Genomic DNA, 18,839 nt, shown 5'->3' with positions numbered 1-18,839 from the left:
ATATATATATATATACTAACAGTAAGATTAGAACATTAGATTCAAACTATAGACTCTCTGTTCCCGTCCGAAAGAAAATCTCTTCGAGTGTGTATTCCTAAAACTACCCAAACTACCAAGCCAAAAGTTTGCAAACGTTAGGAGTAGTGGTGTTCATTCGGAAAATCAAAATATTTATAAACGAAACACGAACTACTCGAAAGTAATCTTTAAACTAACTTCATTATTATTATGATTATTATTATTATTATTATTCCATCGTTAATTGTCTTAGTTTGAAAGTTTTGGACCGAGTTTGGTGGTAGTGTTTCGTTAATTCTAAATCCTCGATCATTTGTCCATTAAATTCGTGAAATATTTATAAACGGGAACAAAGTGAGTATTTATTTAAATACTTACAATAGGGTGCTTTGTGCTTTCTCATGAACTATTCGTTTTCCTGGAAATACGATCGTTCGAAACACTATCCCTGCTATATATCTCGAAATTTCACGTTCGTGGAAGTATATCGTTGATGGTACACTGATTTCTCGGAGTCACCTAAAAGTAATAGTATAAAAAAAAAAAAACGATTAAGAAGAAGAGAAGGAAGGAAAGAAGGAAGGAAGGAAAAGAAGAAGAAGAAAACGTTAGTCGAAAGATGGTAGTACGTTTAACGACGAGATTAGAGAGTTAGATTCCCCTGGAGCAGTGAATGCATCACCACCACCACCACCACCACCATCACCACCATCACCACCACCACCACCACCATCACCACCATCACCACCACCACCACCACCACCACCATCACCACCACCACGTTGTAGTATCTTCCTAAGAAAAATCTCAGACGAAGAACTTACTTGCCATTTCTCTCTTCTCCTTTTCTTTTTCTTCTTCTCTTTCTCTTCTCTTCTTTTCTCTTCTCTTCTCTTCTCTTTTCTTCTCTTCTCTTCTTCCTCCAGGGGAAAATCTTTTTCTCTAATCTGGTAACTGGTGGTTTCCTCGCAATAATCGAGAACGCTTTCTTTCGTCGACTACTTTTCTATTTAATTTTTTTATTTATTTATTCTTTCTTTTCTTTTTTATTATTTTCTCTCTCTCTCTCTCTCTCTTTTTTCTCTTTAATGATCCGCAGGTAAAATCTTAATCGATCGACATAAATGCGATAAACAAGGAAGGAATCTTCGGGTGTGGGCCCCCATTAAATCATTTGCAGCGAGACTGGACATGGCAGATTGGTAGAGGGTTGTTATGGTGGTGGTTATGGTTGTGTCGTAGAAGGGATTATGGTTTGGTACCACTACATCTATCAATAGTTTAAACATACCAATTTTAAATAATCCAATCTTTGACAAAAATCATTGTTTTATTTTACAATGAAATGTTGATAATATTGTTACAAATATGAATAATAATTATAAAACAATTTTAATCATTTAAATTATTATCGTGAAAATATGATTGATTTAAAGCCAATAAAATATCGAATTCGTAGAATTTCTCTATACCAAATTAAAATCATGATTATCCTCTCTGTTAATAGATTTTAATTGCGTTAAATTTAATATTAAAGTATAATAACATAGTTATTCAATTTCAAAAATCAATTCGTCTGCCACTCACGTCGCGCGTCGTATTATCGCGTTATATTTTCAAACCTAGGTTATTTCCGTTTAATTGAACTTGCTCGGATTGAAAGTTACTCGATACCTCGTTCGCACACACTTTTCCTCCTCCTCCTCCTCCTCCCCTTCCACCATCCCCTTGGCCGTTGTCCAACTTATGAGTAACTTTTTCGTAAAATATAACTCTTTATTTGCTCGTCGTCTCTTCATATACGATAAGAAAATAAAAAAAGAACAAACAAATATCAATGATACATCATACGTTTGAAAAATATATTTGAAATAGAAACTAGATAGATAGGTGAGATAATTTTTCTATTGGGAAGGGTTAATAAAACGTTTCGCGACGAGAACAAAAAAATCAGAGTTTTATCCAGGTTTGATATGATGGGGGTGATGGGAAGAAATGAAAGGAAGGAGGGTGAAAAGGAAAAGGGAAAGGGAAAGGCTTTACCATCAAGAAAGAGATTTTCCCTGTAAGCCTTCGGCGGCGTGAAGGTGCGTGGTTATGGGCTGTAAGAGAGACGGTGGAAAGAGAAAGAGAAAGAGATAGAATAGAATGAGGAAGGGAAAGGGGGAGGGAGTGGGATGGGGAAAGAGTGGGGGTGGCCCGAAGTGGTCCATTGTTTAACTTGATAAATGAAGTAGCCAAGCGCAGAAGCTCAACGCTCGGCTTGGTACACAATGGCAGCGATATATTGTTCGGAGTTAATTCAATGCTGGAAACTCTCTGGCACCCGAACAGGTGCGCCAATACACCTTTGTATATGTCAGTAAATAAATAAGTAAGTAAGTAAGTAAGTAAATACGTGTGGGACTCATTCTGTCTTTTTGGTTCAATTAAGTAACGTTCGTGCGAAATCTTTCGAACCCCCCCTCCCCTTTTTTTCTCGTATCCATCGATTCCGTATTGTTTTGTTTTTTTAGTACACATGGGTGGACACATTTGCGTAGATATTATTATTATTATTATTTATGCTAGTGTCCGTCGTCTGTGGTGAGACTAATGAGAATAGAAAAAAAAGAAAGAAAAAAAGGGAAAGGGTTTTTCGAATCGTGTTTACTTCCACTTCCGCGGTCGCACCTTTCAATTTCTCGCCCTTCTTTTCGTACTTTCTTTTTTTGTTCTTTTAAATCGAGCAACCCGCTAACTCTCGTGCTCGCCGCGAAGAATTTCAATTAGAAGAAGAGAAGCCAGTAACCGTGGGAGGGAGGGGGGGAGGGTACGCGTTTGCCTTGTGTTGCTTTTATCTTACTTTTTCTTTTTTTTTGCCACTAGTGCTTTTACCCGAGAGTGAGAACGAAAAAGTACAATTAACTGGAGAACTTAAAAAAACGACTTTTCTTCTTTTTCTTCCTCTTCTTCTTCTTCGTCATCGTCTTCTTCTTCTTCTTCTTCTTTTTTCTTTTCTTTTCTTTTACCACCACAACTAACCCTTTTGCTCTTCTCTGCACAATCTACGATTTTATCTGAAATCTATAGTATCCGTTCTCTTAGATATTTTCCATTCAGTGAAGTAATTGGAATGTTGCGGTTAGATACCCCCATTAGGAGAAAAGAAAACGAGGAAATAAGCTAGATCGTTAGGTTTTATACTATACTTAAATTACCATCCTTGATAATCCAATCTATCTTTTTCTATTTGATATATATATATACACGGGTATACGAGAATCGGATTTAAAACATCTTAAGATTATATAGAAACGTAAAAGTAAATTTTTAATTGAAAAAGAACAGAAAATTAAGCTCAAAAATGTTCAACCTTGTCGATGTATATTTGATATTTCTTTTTTTCATTTTTAAAATTATTTTTATTTCTATAACTATATATATACGTACATTTATAATATTACAAAATATAATGATTAATATACTTTACATAAATTTAATTGTACATAATTGTTACATTTATTGTATTATCTATTATTATATTGATGCATAATACAATTTTTATATTAATGATATATTTCAATGATAATAATAATTATTATTACTTATAGGAAAAATAGATCTGTAATTAAAAAAGATTCATTTATCGTTTCAAAAATCAGCAAGGTGTATCTTAAATTTTGTAATCTACACTTCTCTCTCTCCCTATCTTTCTCATAAGTTTCCCAACTGTTATTAAATAATTCGATTTTCTTTATGATCTTTCCTCGCAACTTGTCAAAACCCTCGGACCAAAATGAAAAACGTGAATCCTATTCATTTTATTATTAAGCCGCATTTCTAATGAAATATTATTTGATAATTCCGTGCTACGAACTTCGTCGTAAAGTTTCATAGTACGTTGAATATATATATATATATAAGGGAAATAAGAATAAGTGAACGAAGCCCTTCCCCTTTCCCTCAACCTTCTTCGTAGTTTTCGTCGTAGTTATGTGGCCGAGAAGAAGAGCAGCAAAGTTGTTCCGTGAATAAGCGAATGCAAAATAGGGCCGGGCCGCGCGACATTTTGCGAATTGCGGCCGCCGAGTCGCGTTTCGTAGGTGAACTGAGGAAAGAAAACCTTAAGAAGAGAAAGAGAGAGAGAAAAAGAAAAGAAAAGAAAAAAAAAATAGTCGAAGGAAATAAAGAGAGGAGGCTCCAATCGTCGTACTCGTCACGAACGAACTTCCATGCTTACGAGCAACCTTTAGGTGGATTAGGTTAGAGAATCGTAAAGTGAAAATCTACCACCCTCTTGCATCTCTCTTTCCTAACCTTTTACTTCTTTTTTATTTTCTCTCTCTCTCTCTCTCCCTCTGCTACTATGTATACAGTTAATACACGCGACCTGACCTTTCTTTTTCATTTCTATTTCATAATTTTCTATGCTACAATTCGAATACCTACATCAAGAGAAGATATTATAAATAAATGAGAACAAAAATGTGATGGTGTTGGGTATTTAAAAAAGAAAAAAAGAAAGGTGCGTGCGTGTGTGTATAATATGTATGTACGTACGTATACGTAGGAGGTCATGAATCAGGGGTAAAATTCAGACGTCGCTCGATGACTAATTGCAAAGCTTCAAATCGTATTCTACAGAGTATAGATACGAACGAACTCGAGGATTTTCGTTCCCCTCTTATATATTCCTTTCGGCGGACTTCAATTGGTGCTCGGAAGTGTTTTCTAACGCTGGAGACTTATTAACCGTAAGAGAGAGAAAGAGAGAGAGAGTGAGAGTGAGAGAGAATGAGAAGCTTCTTCCCGGTAGCGCTATTTATAAAATTAAACCTAAGTTCCTCTCATCTTTTACGTCTTTCTCCCTTTTCTCACTGTGCGTTTCACTCCCTATATCTTCTTGGGGTTCTTCCAATGCGAGCTGAGCAGTTCATTCTCTCCTTTGGTGTAATCTCCATTCGTTCGGCTCCTCGTTTCACGCTCAACGCGGTACGTCCTTCTGTACTCGAGATAGAAAGAGAAAGAAGAAGAAGAAGAAGACGACGGTGTCTGGATTAAAATAGAGAGCTGGAATAGTAGTCAAGATCCGCGTACAGTGACGACGGCGTTATGGTCATATTGTCAGCCAGCAGTAAGGGTATGGAGAATAGTTTTATCTTTCTCCTTGACTCACACCGGTAGTTGGTAAGTATCTATCTATCCGAGTATTCTGCTTCTCTCTCTCTCTCTCTTTTCCTCAGGTATTTGTAGGAAGATTGTTGCAGGGCACGGTTGATCTTAGAAGTTATGCCAGCCGGAGTCGTAACTCTCTTAACTCTCGCGAAGAGCCGCTAAAATCTTACGACGAACGTTAAACCGTACCAACCAACGAACTTACCTACCTTCCTACCTACCTAGCTACCTACCTACCTACCTACTCTACTTACTCTACTCGTTCGCAGCTTCGATAATTTCTGCTGAAGGGGCAGTAACATTTCTTATGTCGTGCTTGCTTGCACCAGCACCAGGGTTTGCAGCAGCAGCAGCAGCAGTATGGAACATCACCGGATATCGTCTGGCTATAATTAAATCGACTAACTCACACCTCGAACATATTTGACTCTTCTTCTTATTCTTAATATTATTATTATTATTATTATACGTCTTCTTTGAAACATTGAAATTCTGTTAGACTTTCTTTCTTAAACGCTTCTCAAAATAATATCGCGAATTTTCTGCTTCGTTTACTTCGGAAGGAAAAGTAAGAGGAGGAGGAGGAGTACTTTTGCCCTTTCTCTCTCTTACTCGCTCATTCACTCACTCACTCACTCTCCATCGCGTTCATTCGTGAAATTTGCATCTCCGTTCGAGCGGAGTGTAATTCGTCGCAACGCTCGAGGTGACAATTAATTCCGAGGATCCTTTCCAGCCGAATTCTACCCTATTACATATTCAGATCGTATCCTCGACGATTGCCGTCCGTAATCGGAGCAAGTTCCTCTCTCTCTCTCTCTCTCTCCCTCTCTCTATCTCTTTCCTTTTCATTGGTAAGAAAGAACGAAATAGAGAGAAAGCGTCAAAATCAGAAGATAATATTTAATGAACCGGTAAGCGGGTATGCTTTACCGGTTATTATTAGAATGGAAAGGTAATTATCTTAGTGAACGAGCAGAATGCTTGCTTGAATTGCACATAGAGAACTGGACGAGCTAGTGGGTTAGTTCTGGGCTGGTGTAGGGTGTAAGTGGGGTAGGAGGAGGGGAGGGGGAAACAGAGTTTACGGTTTCAACGGCACGCCCGATGCTCGGCCTTCTATTTCTCTCTTTCTCTCTCTACTTGCTTCTGTTTATGACAGTGATGGATGCGTTTGCTGGTAATTCATCATACTCTCTCTCTCTCTCTTTCTCTTTAACAAAACCGAAACGATGCGTTCCATTTCCCCGTTGGCCTCTCTACTTCCCATTGGTGTGCTCGAATAAGCATCAGATCGTTCCTAACCGCGCGGTGTCTTTTCGGTCTTTTCTTTCATCACGGTAGAGGGTTGAAGGTGGTGGGTTTCCTCGAAGATTTTTTATGCCTCTGACAGAGGATACGCAGTGCGAAGGGGATAATCTCACCTATATGATACGATTTGTTTTCACCTTTGTTTTTTCTTTTTCTTTCGTTACAATTATTTTCGATTACCCCGACGAGGGTGTTTTTGTTAATCGTAAATTGTAAACTTATTTGAATGTATTCAAAAAACGATGATCATGAAATCTCCAGGTGTTCTTTCCTTTCGTAAGAAAGAAAATACACGTATAGAAAAAAGAAGGATCCTATGTCAAACAGCGTTAGTATTATAGCGAGTCTTTTGACTTCTTGGAAATAGGATTTGGACGGGAATGAAAAGTTTAAAAAAAAAAGAAGAAGAAACGTGTCGGATCAGAACCGTCGCGTGGTAGAAGAGTTTTTAAAGCACACGAAGCGAATCGTTTTGCGGTGTAAACTCAGAAAGAGAGAGAGAGAAAGGGAGAGAGAGGGTCGCGATTCGAGTGGCTCTTAGAGATAGGAGAAGAGAGACTGCATCGAATTAATGTCTGCGATCCAGACGTCCAACCTCCTTAGTCCGGATTAGTACCGACTCGGATGGCGTGTCATTGGAAAGCAGGATTTCCCGTTTCTCCTAGACACATCCATCCCTCTCTCTCTCCCTCCTTTCCTTCCTTCCTTCCTTACCTTACCTTTACACACGAAACCAGAATACGAAGAAGAAGAAGAAGAGGAACACATTCTCGAGAGATTTGACCCACACGATTTTAAACTTAACTTACGTTTACAAAAAAGGGCGTTACCAACACAACCCTTGTTACCTTTTTCCCTAACACTCTACTCTACTCAAACATAGATATCTGTGCGAGAGTGTGTGTGTGTTAGTAGCGTAACCAGTCCCAGTGGCCGCGACAACTTAAGCCTGGAATGCAATTTTTATTAGAGACGACGTAGCACGTTTTCTCTACTGGCTTAGCTCGTCACGTAATCTTTCAAAGATGGGGGAAGGAAGGAAGGGAGGGAGGACGTGGAGCAGGAGGACGGGATGGGAAAGAAGAAGAAGAAGAAGCAAAAAAAAAGAAAAAAGAGATAAAGCAGAAGGACATGAAAAGGGTAAGAGGTTACATTTCGCCAATGGAGGAAAAGCTCGCCACCCCACCCCACACTACACACAACACAACGCACGCACGCACGCACGCACGCATGCACGTAGAAACGTGCGAGAAACTTTAATGCCACGATATTCATCCGTGAATTATTCATTTCTTTTCTTCTCTTTTTATCACCCGGTTAGGACTACTACGAGGACAAGGACGAGGATACCGAGAACGACCCTTTTTTCTTTGTCTCCGCGTTATTTCAAATTTTTCAGATTTTTTTCTTCAACCTAACCTTCCCCTACTGCTTCCTGCTAAATTTCTCATTCTCTTCCTTTTTTTTTTCTCTCTCTCTCTTTTTGTTACTTCACGAATTTTTGGAAGGGATCAACGGGTAAAGTTAGTTAACGTTGACCCCCCCCTTTCGTTGCACGGATTAAAACGGTAACCTATGAATAATATTTTTGTTTTTTTTGTTTTGTTTTATAATCCCTTTTGTTATTTCCATATTGTTTCCGTCATTTGTCGTTTTATTCTCGAACGATTACGAACGAGATCGATAGTTGAGGGAGGAGGAGGAGAGGGGGAGGACGAGCGACGGGGTCGTTTTACGCGAGAGCGAACGCAAATATCGATGCAACCCGGTTCAAAAGTATTTACAGATTTGTTTTGTCAAATATTGCCTCGACACGTGGTTGGTTGGTTGGTTGGTAGATATAGAGTACCGATCGAAAAAAAGAAGAAAGAAAAAAAGAAAGAAAGGAAATAAAAGAGGGAAAATAGAAAACAATAAAAAGAGAGGTTAAAAAAAAAGAAAAAATAAATGCAATCAAAGTACTCTAACTGTATTTTTATTAGCTCAATTTTTTCGGCGCGTCGCCGCGGGGCTCGTTGTTTCTTTTTTTTCTCTCTCTTCTTCCTTCCTTTCTTTTATTTATTTATTTTTTTTGCTTATAAATATGTATGTTCAAATATTTCGTATAATATTTCGCACGTAGAACGTTCGGAGAGTATTCGTTATTTCGAAACGACGCGTGATTTGGTGATTTTAAAAAATATTTTTTTGATTTTTTTTTTTCACTTCCTAGCAGGGTTCGTAAACGAACCCCATTGATTCCTTCCTTTTTTCAAAGAGAGAGAATAGGAGAGAATCGTATGAAAAGTTTAAAAAGCGACGCGACAACGAACCGATTGTGTAGTTGAGAAATAGTTGTCCCTGTAAACGGAAAGGGGTTTCGATGTCCTCCTCAATCAAAATTCGAGAGAGGGAGTGTGCAGGATTCTGCGTCAAGTCGTAGAGCAACGGAGAACAATGACGATCCTGGCACGCATGAAGGAATGCCAATACACATAAGCTATATCAACCCACAACCATCATTAATTTCATTGATTTGTGACGCGAACAATCGATTCTCAAACCCCTCCTTCTCCCTTCTCCACCTACCCTTGTCGTTAGGAGACTCCGTTTTATATATTTGAGGAATTAGAATGTATTTTATTAATGTGTATATTTATCTTGTATTTATAACAAGAATTACAATTTATTTTATCATTTATTTTTCATATTGAATTTATTTATAGTATCAAATATATATATATGGTAAAACAAATTATTAATATTTTGTCGATTTAATCAACTGTCATAATTATTGGCACATTTACAGATAATTATTTTCCATATTGTAGTACCCACTTTCTATTCCGAGTAACTGTTACATTAAAATCATTAATTATATCACTTTTTTTCGTATTAAAATTATTTATATCTATAAAATAAATAACGAAGTAAATATTTTATATATATTTTTGTTTTTTAATCAAATTCATTACCGACATATTTTTATAAATATTTAATTAGAATTACGATATTCAGAATCCTTTGAAACTTCTTTGCGTAAGACTCTCAAATTAAAATCATAAATTTTTCTATCTTTTTAATATCATTTTCTTTTTTTTTTCTTTTTTTTTTGTTATAAGAGGTTTCTCTTTGATAACAAGAGGAAGAAGAATCCTTTTTCGTAAGCTAAACAAGTATATAATTATGTCTCTGTGTCTCGTCCAACAGTGTAATGGACATTTCCAATTAAATCTCTTTCTCTCCTTTTGTACGGGGATATCTCGCTGACGTTTTTCATACGACACGTCGTTAAAAACGAGGATCGGAGTAGTACCAACGTCGTTGTCGTCATCATCGTCGTCGTCGTCGTCGTCGTCGTCGTCGTCGTCGTCGTCAGCGTCACCGTTGTCGTCGTCGGATGAACGAGCAAAGGGTAATAATAATAATCCGAGCTCGAAAAATGAGGAAACACATAACTCAAACGTGAACCATGAATAATACGCTTCTTTAACAAACGGTGTACCTGTACCTGTACCAAAATTCAAACTGAATCTGAATTTATCCGAATGGAAATCATTTTATTATCCTTGATAACAGTATTCGTATTGTAGCAAGGAGGGAGTGGGGGGGGGGTAAAAATAAATAGATACGATTTTATATTGAAATAAATTCGTACGAATCGCGATCCAACAAATTAAAACCCCATTTCTTAATCTTCTTTCATTCTTCCCCTACTTATTAGTTTTATTTTTGTTTTTGTTTTATAAGGAGATTAATCGCAACGTTATTTAAAATCCTTTTTATTTTATCATTGTTCATTAAAGGTTATAGGATCGGAGCCACGTGATTGGACTGTTGGGTACTCTATCGTGATAATCGAATTCGTTAATTACGAACGAACCGATTACACTCGTTTAAATACATTTTCATGTAATTTTGCGTACGCTTTAATGGACAACGTAAGTTCTATTATAGTACATTTATATATATATAGTGTCTATTATAGAAGAGCATTTACTCGAGTTCGTCTATCTAATAAATCACGTCTTGCTAATCGCACCGACTAACGTTTTAGGAGAATCCTACTAATGACGCTAATGACACCGCACCCTAATTACGCGACACGAAGTTCCGTGTGTTTCGAATTGGAACGGAACACGAGATTCTCTCGTTCAGGTTTACCTATTTTTTTATGTATGTCATTTTCCTTCCCCCCTTTTCCTCCTCCTCCTCCTCCTCCTTCTCCTCGATTACCTTTTCTTCGATTACCTTCTCGTCTTTTCCGTCAGTTCTTATATTCCTTTCTTATTTTTCCTCGAGTTTACTCGGATAAATATCAAGCTTCGTTCTTATCAAAAACATTTTATCGTTATCCCGTTGCTTTTTCGAATTAACTTTTTTTTTTCTTTTTTTTTTTTTCCCCTACTACTTCACCAGTGGAAAGAGGATTCTGCGTTTTTTCTTCCTTCCACCTTTTTCTTTTCCTTTTCTTTTTTTTCTTCTTTCTTTCTTTCCCCCTTTTTTTTTTTACCTTACCTTTCTCTTTATCCTATCATAACACAACTATTATATTTATCTAGCGTATTAATCGAGAACCCCGTACCGTTTTTCCTAAGACAGATTTCCTTAGTTATTAAATTTCATTAAAGTTCGCAATTAAAAGGCTACCCTAGGCGATATATTTTTTTCCAAGCCCTCGCGAACGCGAACCTCTCTTTCTTACACTTTCTGTCTTTCTTTCTTTTTTTTTTTTCTCTTTTTTTTCTTGTTCTTTTTCTTCTTCCTTCCTTCTACCCTTCTACCCTTCGTTAATTTCAACCGTAAAAAAACTTTACAACCTTGTTCGTTTGTTCTCTTTCTCTTTAAGCGCGAATAAAAAGTAAACGAAAATTAAAAATCAAAGAGAAAGAGAGAGGGGGGGAGGAGAAAGGGAGTAAAAGTTCCCATAGAAAAATACAAATAAATAAAAAATTGAATAAAAGTGAAACGATAACAGAGAGAAAGGGTGGGGAAGGGGGAAACCTTCATTTCCGTGACTTTAATCGATAAAATTAATACCAACAGGAACGAATATTACTTTCGTTTTCGAATGTCGACGAAACGAATCGCGTGCAATATCATCGCGAAAGGGGGTGTAGTGTAGGGTTACTAGCGATAGGAACGGGGAGGTGTGTTATAAACAAAACAAAACAAAAAACAAAACAAAAGAGAAACGTAGAAAAAGTTTGATGAAAAATGTCTATATACGAGATTTCAATATCGTTTGTTTTAAACGGAGTCAATTTTATCAAGTACGCATGTGTCCACATGTTATTTAGTTTATAACGAAAATAACAAACAGAATAGGGAGGAGTAGTAGTACGATGAAAGGAGGAGGAGGAAGTGGAGGAAGGGGGGGAGGACGATGACGACTACGACGACGACAACGGTGATAAAGGATAATGGTTATCGTAACGTTTCGGCCTTTATTACGTTTCGATCGTGCCCCCGTAATTGAACCATTATTACCTGAATATAGATATATATATATGCGTATACGTGTATACATATACATATACATATCGAATAGCAGTTATCATCGAGAAATCGTTGGGAGTGCACAAGTCCAATTAGTATTTGCTATATACGAGTCTGGATGCTTGTTTGTTGCTTTTTTTTTATTTTTGTTAATTTTTTTCGCGTACCGTGGGAGAAAAAGTACCCTGACAAATATTATTTGGCAATTATTTATTATTTTTTCTTCTTTTTCAAATATAAATTTAAAATATGTAAATTATATTCTCGAACAAAAAAAAAAGAAAAATATGTATTTTGAAATATAAGAAATTTATATTATCTTTGATATATAAATTATATATTTATTTAATATGTAAATGTGTATTATAATCTTATTATAAATAATATATAATTTTAAAAACGATGAGAGAGAAAGGTAGAAAGGTAGAAAGGTAGAAAGGTAGGAAGGAAGGTAAGGAAAAAATGTGAATGTAAGTGCGTAGAAATGCTTTTCAAAGTCCACTAGAGGAACTCGTGCATTTTTATAAATGCGTGCTACGATAGCAACCCTCTCGAAAAGAGGAAAAGAAGTAAGAGAAGGTGGAGGAGGAGGAGGAGGAGGACTTTGAGAAGCTCGATTTTCAGAAGCCTTATCGAGTTTTGAAGATTCGAAAGGAGTCTCCGACATTCCCTTTCCTTCCTTCCTTCCTTCCTTCCTTCCTTCCTTTCTCTCTCTCTTTTTATCCTTATTCCTTCTTTTCTTCCTTTATTACTGCTGCTTCTTTACCTGTCAGAGCACGACAAAAGTCCGTAAAATTAAATATTGATTTTGTTTGTCGAGAAGTAGAGTCAGTCAGTCCGCCGCGACTTATTCTTCGAGCGAGCAAAAGGATACGAACTTAGGATGAGAATGAGAATGAGAAAAAAAGAAAGTATAGTATAGAGTATAGAAGGGAAGATTCTACTTCGTTCCACCCCGAGTTTATCGCTGATTCCAGTCGAAAATCCACTTAGGGCAACTTTAAAGGACCAAACCTAAAGGATACCACTCGCTACCTTCCTATTTTCCCAAACTGAAAACGATTTTGCTCTACCTGTTTTTCTTTTTTTTTATCATTTTCATTTGTTCGTCTTTTTCTTCGTTAAAATATCCTTTTTAACATATTAGAAAGGAACTTTAACTCTTCCTCTTGAATTCGAACAATCAACTATGGAATTCATCGTGGCTTTATCGAACTCGGCGTAAATTAGAGGTTTCATACGGTCTCACTCGCACTAACACATTCATTCTATCTCTCTCTCTCTCTCTCACTGACGTTGTCACGAGTCTTTCAAAATTCACGACACGAGCCTAACGGGCAGCTGGAATTTCACTAAAATTCCTGGCATAGTCGTTTCCCGCGTGAGAACCCTCCCGGGTAATAATGAAAGCACGTCAGTTCGTAAGTTAATTAACGTATCGGATCGATTAATCACCCCTAAAGAGTTCCTACGGTGTTTTATTCAAACTTTACTCAATCGTAAATCGTATCTAATCTTTTCTTGATTTTTTTCTTCCTTTTTCTTTTTATACGATATTATACCGCTCATTTACTTACTTACTCACTCAATTACAGTACAAACGAAGAAATTATGTGGGCTTGGAAAAAGGTGAATTTATTTCTCTTTATCTCAGTTGACCTATCACAAAGTTCGTATAACTTATACTTTATCACGATGTTTAAAAGTATTATAATACTAATCCTCGCATTTCTTCTTTTTCTTCTTCTTCTTTTTCTTCTTCTATTATTCAAGGTTGTCATCGCATTGGGGAAGAAATATATGTTTGTGTAAATCCTGTTAGAGGTGTGTGTTATGTATGTATATATGTACATATATACACATATGTACACCTACGTGCTCGCTTTCTTCAGTGGTGCCGTTACCTTCGAGCGTAAAACGACACTTGAAGAGCAAACTCGCGGGTTCTTTCGGTTCTAACACGTCGTCTACTCTGATACCCAAACCTACTCGGTTAACTCGGACTTGTCGTCTATCATCTAACCTTCTTTCTTTCCTTTCGTGCAATGTGAAAAGCATGACAGACGACCAACGAATGCGTTTCTCTTGTCCTCAGTTTGAAAACGTGTATTTTCGCAACGATAGAAAACGCATTCGACCATTCGAATGGGAAGTTTACAAGGTTGCTCTCGAAACCTCATGAAAAGTTGGGTTCTTAACACTGAACTTCGAATCGAATCTTTTCAATTTATTTTACTATGTTTATTCCAATTGGACACTTTTATTTGAATTGATAAATAATTGCAGGACCTATATATATATGTAGGATTCGTGAAAAAAATTGGGCCGTTGGACTGACTGGACCGGGACTCGAACCCGGATTTTCCGCTTTCCGTGCGACTGCTCTTTAACCAATTGAGCTATCCAGCGCCCACCGTTCAATCTCCTCATGAACGCCTATTTAAGTTTAGCTTGGAGGTGTTCGCATTTTACATATATATATTAATTTTGTATGTTTAACATAATCATGTACGAGTTATAATACTTTTTAGTCAATCAAGTATTCTTATTGCATAAATATTATATTTTCTTTTCTATACATATATATTATTTTTGAAGACGAAATAGGTATATTTAAACCTGGAATACGTTTAGTGTTAATTACTAATATGATATAATTATTTTCAAGCGATTAAAAAGAAAAACGAACGAATTAAAAGAGAGTAGGAAATTACAGAACGATTTTGAATTCAAAAGGAGAAGGAGAAGGGAGAAGAAGAAGAGAAGGAGGAGGAGGAAGAGGAGATGCAATTCGCACGCGAATGAGCCCGAAGTCTCGTTCCCGTATAAGGATTTGGCAAATTTCCCGTTTCCACATTCCTGTAGTCATTTCCAAGCCAAAAAAACCACGAGACAGTATTTCGTCTCTGCCGTCATCTACGTCATTAACGTTGACGTTCTTTCCATGTGGATTCTAAATTAGCCTTTTTTTTTTCCTTTGTTTCTACCCCTATCCTTCGATAGGAGGGAAAAAAACAAAATAAAAAATAAAGTCGCGTATCTCTCATAATAATTATGCACGACTAAAACAAGGATTCTTATTATCGTTCGTAATAAAAATGAAAAAAAATAATAGAAATAGAAAAACAATAGTAGAAACGATAGCCATTAGAAATGCGAAGGAGCGTACGAGAAACTACGACGATTCGTAATGTTATTAGTGACTACTACTACTACTGGAAGAAAGTGAAGATGGTGTAGCAGAATGAGGAAGACGTGGAGGAGGAGGTGGTGGAGGAGGAGGGGGAGTGTAAGGAAGGAGAAATACAGTGCGGCACTAGCACCACCGGACACTTGTTGCTAAAGTTCGCGTCATGTTTTAGCGATAAATTTAGCTCGCGACCTTCTCTCGATTTCTATTTAACGTTTACGACATTTTAACGTTTTTAAAAGAAAATGACGATAAATAAAAGAAATAGGAAAAAGAAGATGAAGAAGAAGAAGAAGAAGAAGAAGAAGGATTTTCTAAAGTGAAAATTCTATGGCAAATTAAACGTATGTATGTATGTATGTAGATAAGCAAGTATTTGTGTAGAGTAGTAATATATCCAATACCTTATATTAACGAAAGTTATTATCGTTGTCGTCGTATGAATCGAAGCCAGGATTAAATAAACAAAAAAGGAATAAGAAAAGGAAGAAAATAACGTAAAACGAATAGGTGAAATCGATAAGAGTTGAAGTTTTATTATCGGTTTGTCGTAGACCTATTACTGCTAACGCGTATTCGTTGAAAGTTAAAACAAGACGTGAAAAAGAGACGTGTCGTGGTCGATCGAACTTGAAGGCCGTGTATCGCGAGTATGTTCTTGCATTCAAGGTCGAGGACATAGGTCTTTCGAAGCTTTCGAGCTTCGATCCGTCCCGGAATAATACCAAGAGAAAGAGAAAGATAAAAAGAGAGAGAAAGAGAGAGAGAGAGGAGAAGAGAAAGCTGTTTGTCGCAATGACGTTTGGAAAGGATCAAGATCAACATGATGTGTGTTGTTTTATTATACAAACTCGTACCATATTCGATTGTATTTATTTAATATATATATATATATATATTATTTTTTTTTTTCTATTAAAAAGAAACGATATATGCATTTCCGCGAGATTGAACGAAGTTATTGTAGATAATCGATTAATTTAAAAGAGGAGAAAAAAATAGACAAGACAATAATATAATATACTATATATATATATATATATATACTTTCGTTAGGAAAGGGATACGAGTGAGAGACTACGAACAATAGAAAAAAAGAAAAAAAAAAACTAGATAGCAGTCGATCACGAATAAAAACGTTCAAAGGGAATATCGTCATTGATACTGGTGAAAGAATAATAGTCATAATAGCCTTTTCTACACGAATAATAGTAGTAGTAGTAGTAATAGTGATGGTAGTGGTGTAGTGGTGGTGACCATGATAAAGGGTAGATTTTTAATTCTTTTTCTGTATTTGCTATAGTTACGCTCAATGCGCGTGACTTACGTTACCGTGTTGATGATGTTGGTGGCTCGTGTATACGTGTAATACACCTAAGTAAAATACGTGTGTTGGATTGTAAGGGGCGTAAAGGGACGGGAACTGGGATAGGGATAGGGATAGGGATAGGGAAAAGAGGGGGAGGTAAATGGGGGGAGTAAAATCGAGTCGGCGTGGTGTCGACGAAGCTTGTCGAGGCGACTCGAAGCTGGAGCCAAAGAGGGGACGCTAGTTCTCTTTTCCTCTCAGTGGCCCGTGAACCGCGACCGGAGCAGTACCTCTCTTTGACGTGACACACAACCAACGACCTCCGGGAAACACAAACACACATCTCTACGCATCTACCTTTCGAGAGTTGTTAGAAACACACGCTCTTCCTATTTGTTTGTTTTTTTTTTGTTTCTCTTTTTTTTTCTCTTTATTTTTATTTTTATTATTATTATTATTGTTCCTTTTTATTAATATTTACTTTTTGTTTCTTTTGTTTTTTTTTATCTAGTTCTTGTAATACATTTTTAATACTAGTTCTAGCATTTAGCTACGTCAACACTGTCGTCCATCATTTAATAGTAATTATTTCGTTCGCGGATTTTTTTTCTTTTTTGGTCTTTGTCGAGTCGACACGTTTATTTTAATTTCGTTAAATGAAATATTATTCGATTTTATATCTGAAAATTTAGGGGATTTAACTTCGATCGATTTTGTTGGCTGCCTGTTTTTTTTTTTTTTAGATTACAGTTCGTTAACAATGATATCTATATGTTTTTTTGTATTTGTTTGTTTACTGATTGTTAGTGTTATCTTTGTTGTTGTTGTTGTTGTTGTTGTGCGATAACGGGATTATTATCATTTCCTTTCGAATAAAACATTTTTCTTATTCGATAGACGCGAATATAAATGTATCTTTGTTTACTTATGTTAAGTGTCATTCTGTTTTCAATTAACGAGTGACGAGTGGGGGAATATTAGATAAAATTTTTGTCTCTTTTCTTTTTAACCTCCTTTATTATTTTACCATTTGTTATTTGTTTATTTTGTTGTATCGTCGTCATCATCGTCGTCGTCGTCGTCTTAAATTCACGTTAAATTATTTTATACTAATATGTTTCATTATTAATCTTTATATTATTTCGTTCTATATATTTAAAAGATCAAATATTGTTTTTAAATATATATAATTTATTTCATTAAAAACTTGTTCGTATATAAAATTAAATGATATATATCATTACAAAAAAAAACAAAAAACAAAACAAAACAAAAAAACTAGATCAACCGTAAAACGAGTTAGTTTTGCGAGAACAACAATTCATTTCCACAGATAAGAAAAATTAATTATTCTACATTAAAGGGGAATTCGTAATAGATAGAAAAAGATAGCGAAAGAGGGAAGAAATAAAGGTAGAAATCCCCACGAGCTTTAATCGCGCTTATTCAAAATCCGAAGCTCGATGCACCGGAAGTAAACAATGTCGTTGTCGATTCGTTGACTATACACTCTTCTTCTCCCTCCTCCTCCTCCTCTTCACCCCATTTCTTCTTTTTCTTTACTCCTCTACTCTCTGAATATTCCATTGGCTTCGTTCTCTATTTTCTTTTATCTTCCTTCTCTCTCTCTCTCTCTCATTCGCAATAGGAGAACGACACTGAATCGCATTTCTTCGTAGTAGATCGAGACGCACATCGCAAAACGATCGTATTTCTCTCTCTCTCTCTCTCACTCTTTTTCTCACTTTGCCTAACTTTCTTTCTTTGTTTCTTTCTTTCTTTCTTTGGTTCGTTGGTGTGGCAGGTAATTAGCAGGCTCTTTCAAACGGCGATACTAATTAGCAGGTAAACGGTGTAAAACCAAATGGGAAAAATCAAAGGATCTCTCTCTCTTTCTCTCTTTCTCTCTCTCTTTCTCTCTTTCTCTTTCTCTCCCCCTTCTGTTTACCTGCTTCTTTCTATCTCGCCATTTCTTAGTCGAGCAATTAATTGTTCTTCGCTAAAATCTCTTGCCAATTAGCAAAGAAAAGGAGGACACGAAACGAGATAAAAAAAAAGAGAAAGAGAGAGAGAGAGCAATATTCTAGGAGGTTGTATATGTTTTTGTTAGAACAACGAGAACAAAGAGTATCGGTTTGTTCGCTTTTGTTTTGCACCTTGATATCACGTGCATTATCTATGACGTATATAATTTATGTATGCGAGGAGAGAAGTTAAATAAGAACGAAATAGAAAAACAATAAGGTTACGCTTTTGTTGACGTATCGGTTTATTTTCTTTTTTTTTTCTTTTTCTTATAATTATTTTATTTATTTATCTTCTATAATTCGGGATTATAATAAGGGATTGTACCTTGCAACGTGTAATATAATT

At 36.2% G+C, this 18,839-nt stretch overlaps 1 protein-coding gene across 24 annotated transcripts in view; it reads left to right on the top strand.

Moving 5' to 3' along the window:
• Window positions 1–18,839, top strand: part of LOC122524814 (uncharacterized protein CG43867) — a 134,726-nt gene that overhangs the window by 66,507 nt on the left and 49,380 nt on the right. For 3 of the 24 annotated variants that reach the window (XM_043647284.1, XM_043647280.1, XM_043647279.1), the window contains exon 1: window positions 16,704–16,832. The exons of 17 other annotated variants lie outside the window; for them this stretch is intronic. The gene's annotated coding sequence lies outside the window, so the exon portion shown is untranslated. Of the gene's footprint in view, window positions 1–16,703; window positions 16,862–18,839 lie in introns of those variants that run through there. 4 more of the 24 variants (XM_043647281.1, XM_043647277.1, XM_043647278.1 and 1 more) reach the window with 2 other exon arrangements.

Source organism: Polistes fuscatus, unplaced genomic scaffold (genome assembly GCF_010416935.1).
Source record: "Polistes fuscatus isolate 324 unplaced genomic scaffold, CU_Pfus_HIC Scaffold8, whole genome shotgun sequence".
Lineage (NCBI taxonomy): Eukaryota > Metazoa > Arthropoda > Insecta > Hymenoptera > Vespidae > Polistes > Polistes fuscatus.
The sequence above is the reverse complement of the archived record's forward strand: the minus strand, read 5'-3'. Positions and strand labels throughout refer to the sequence as shown.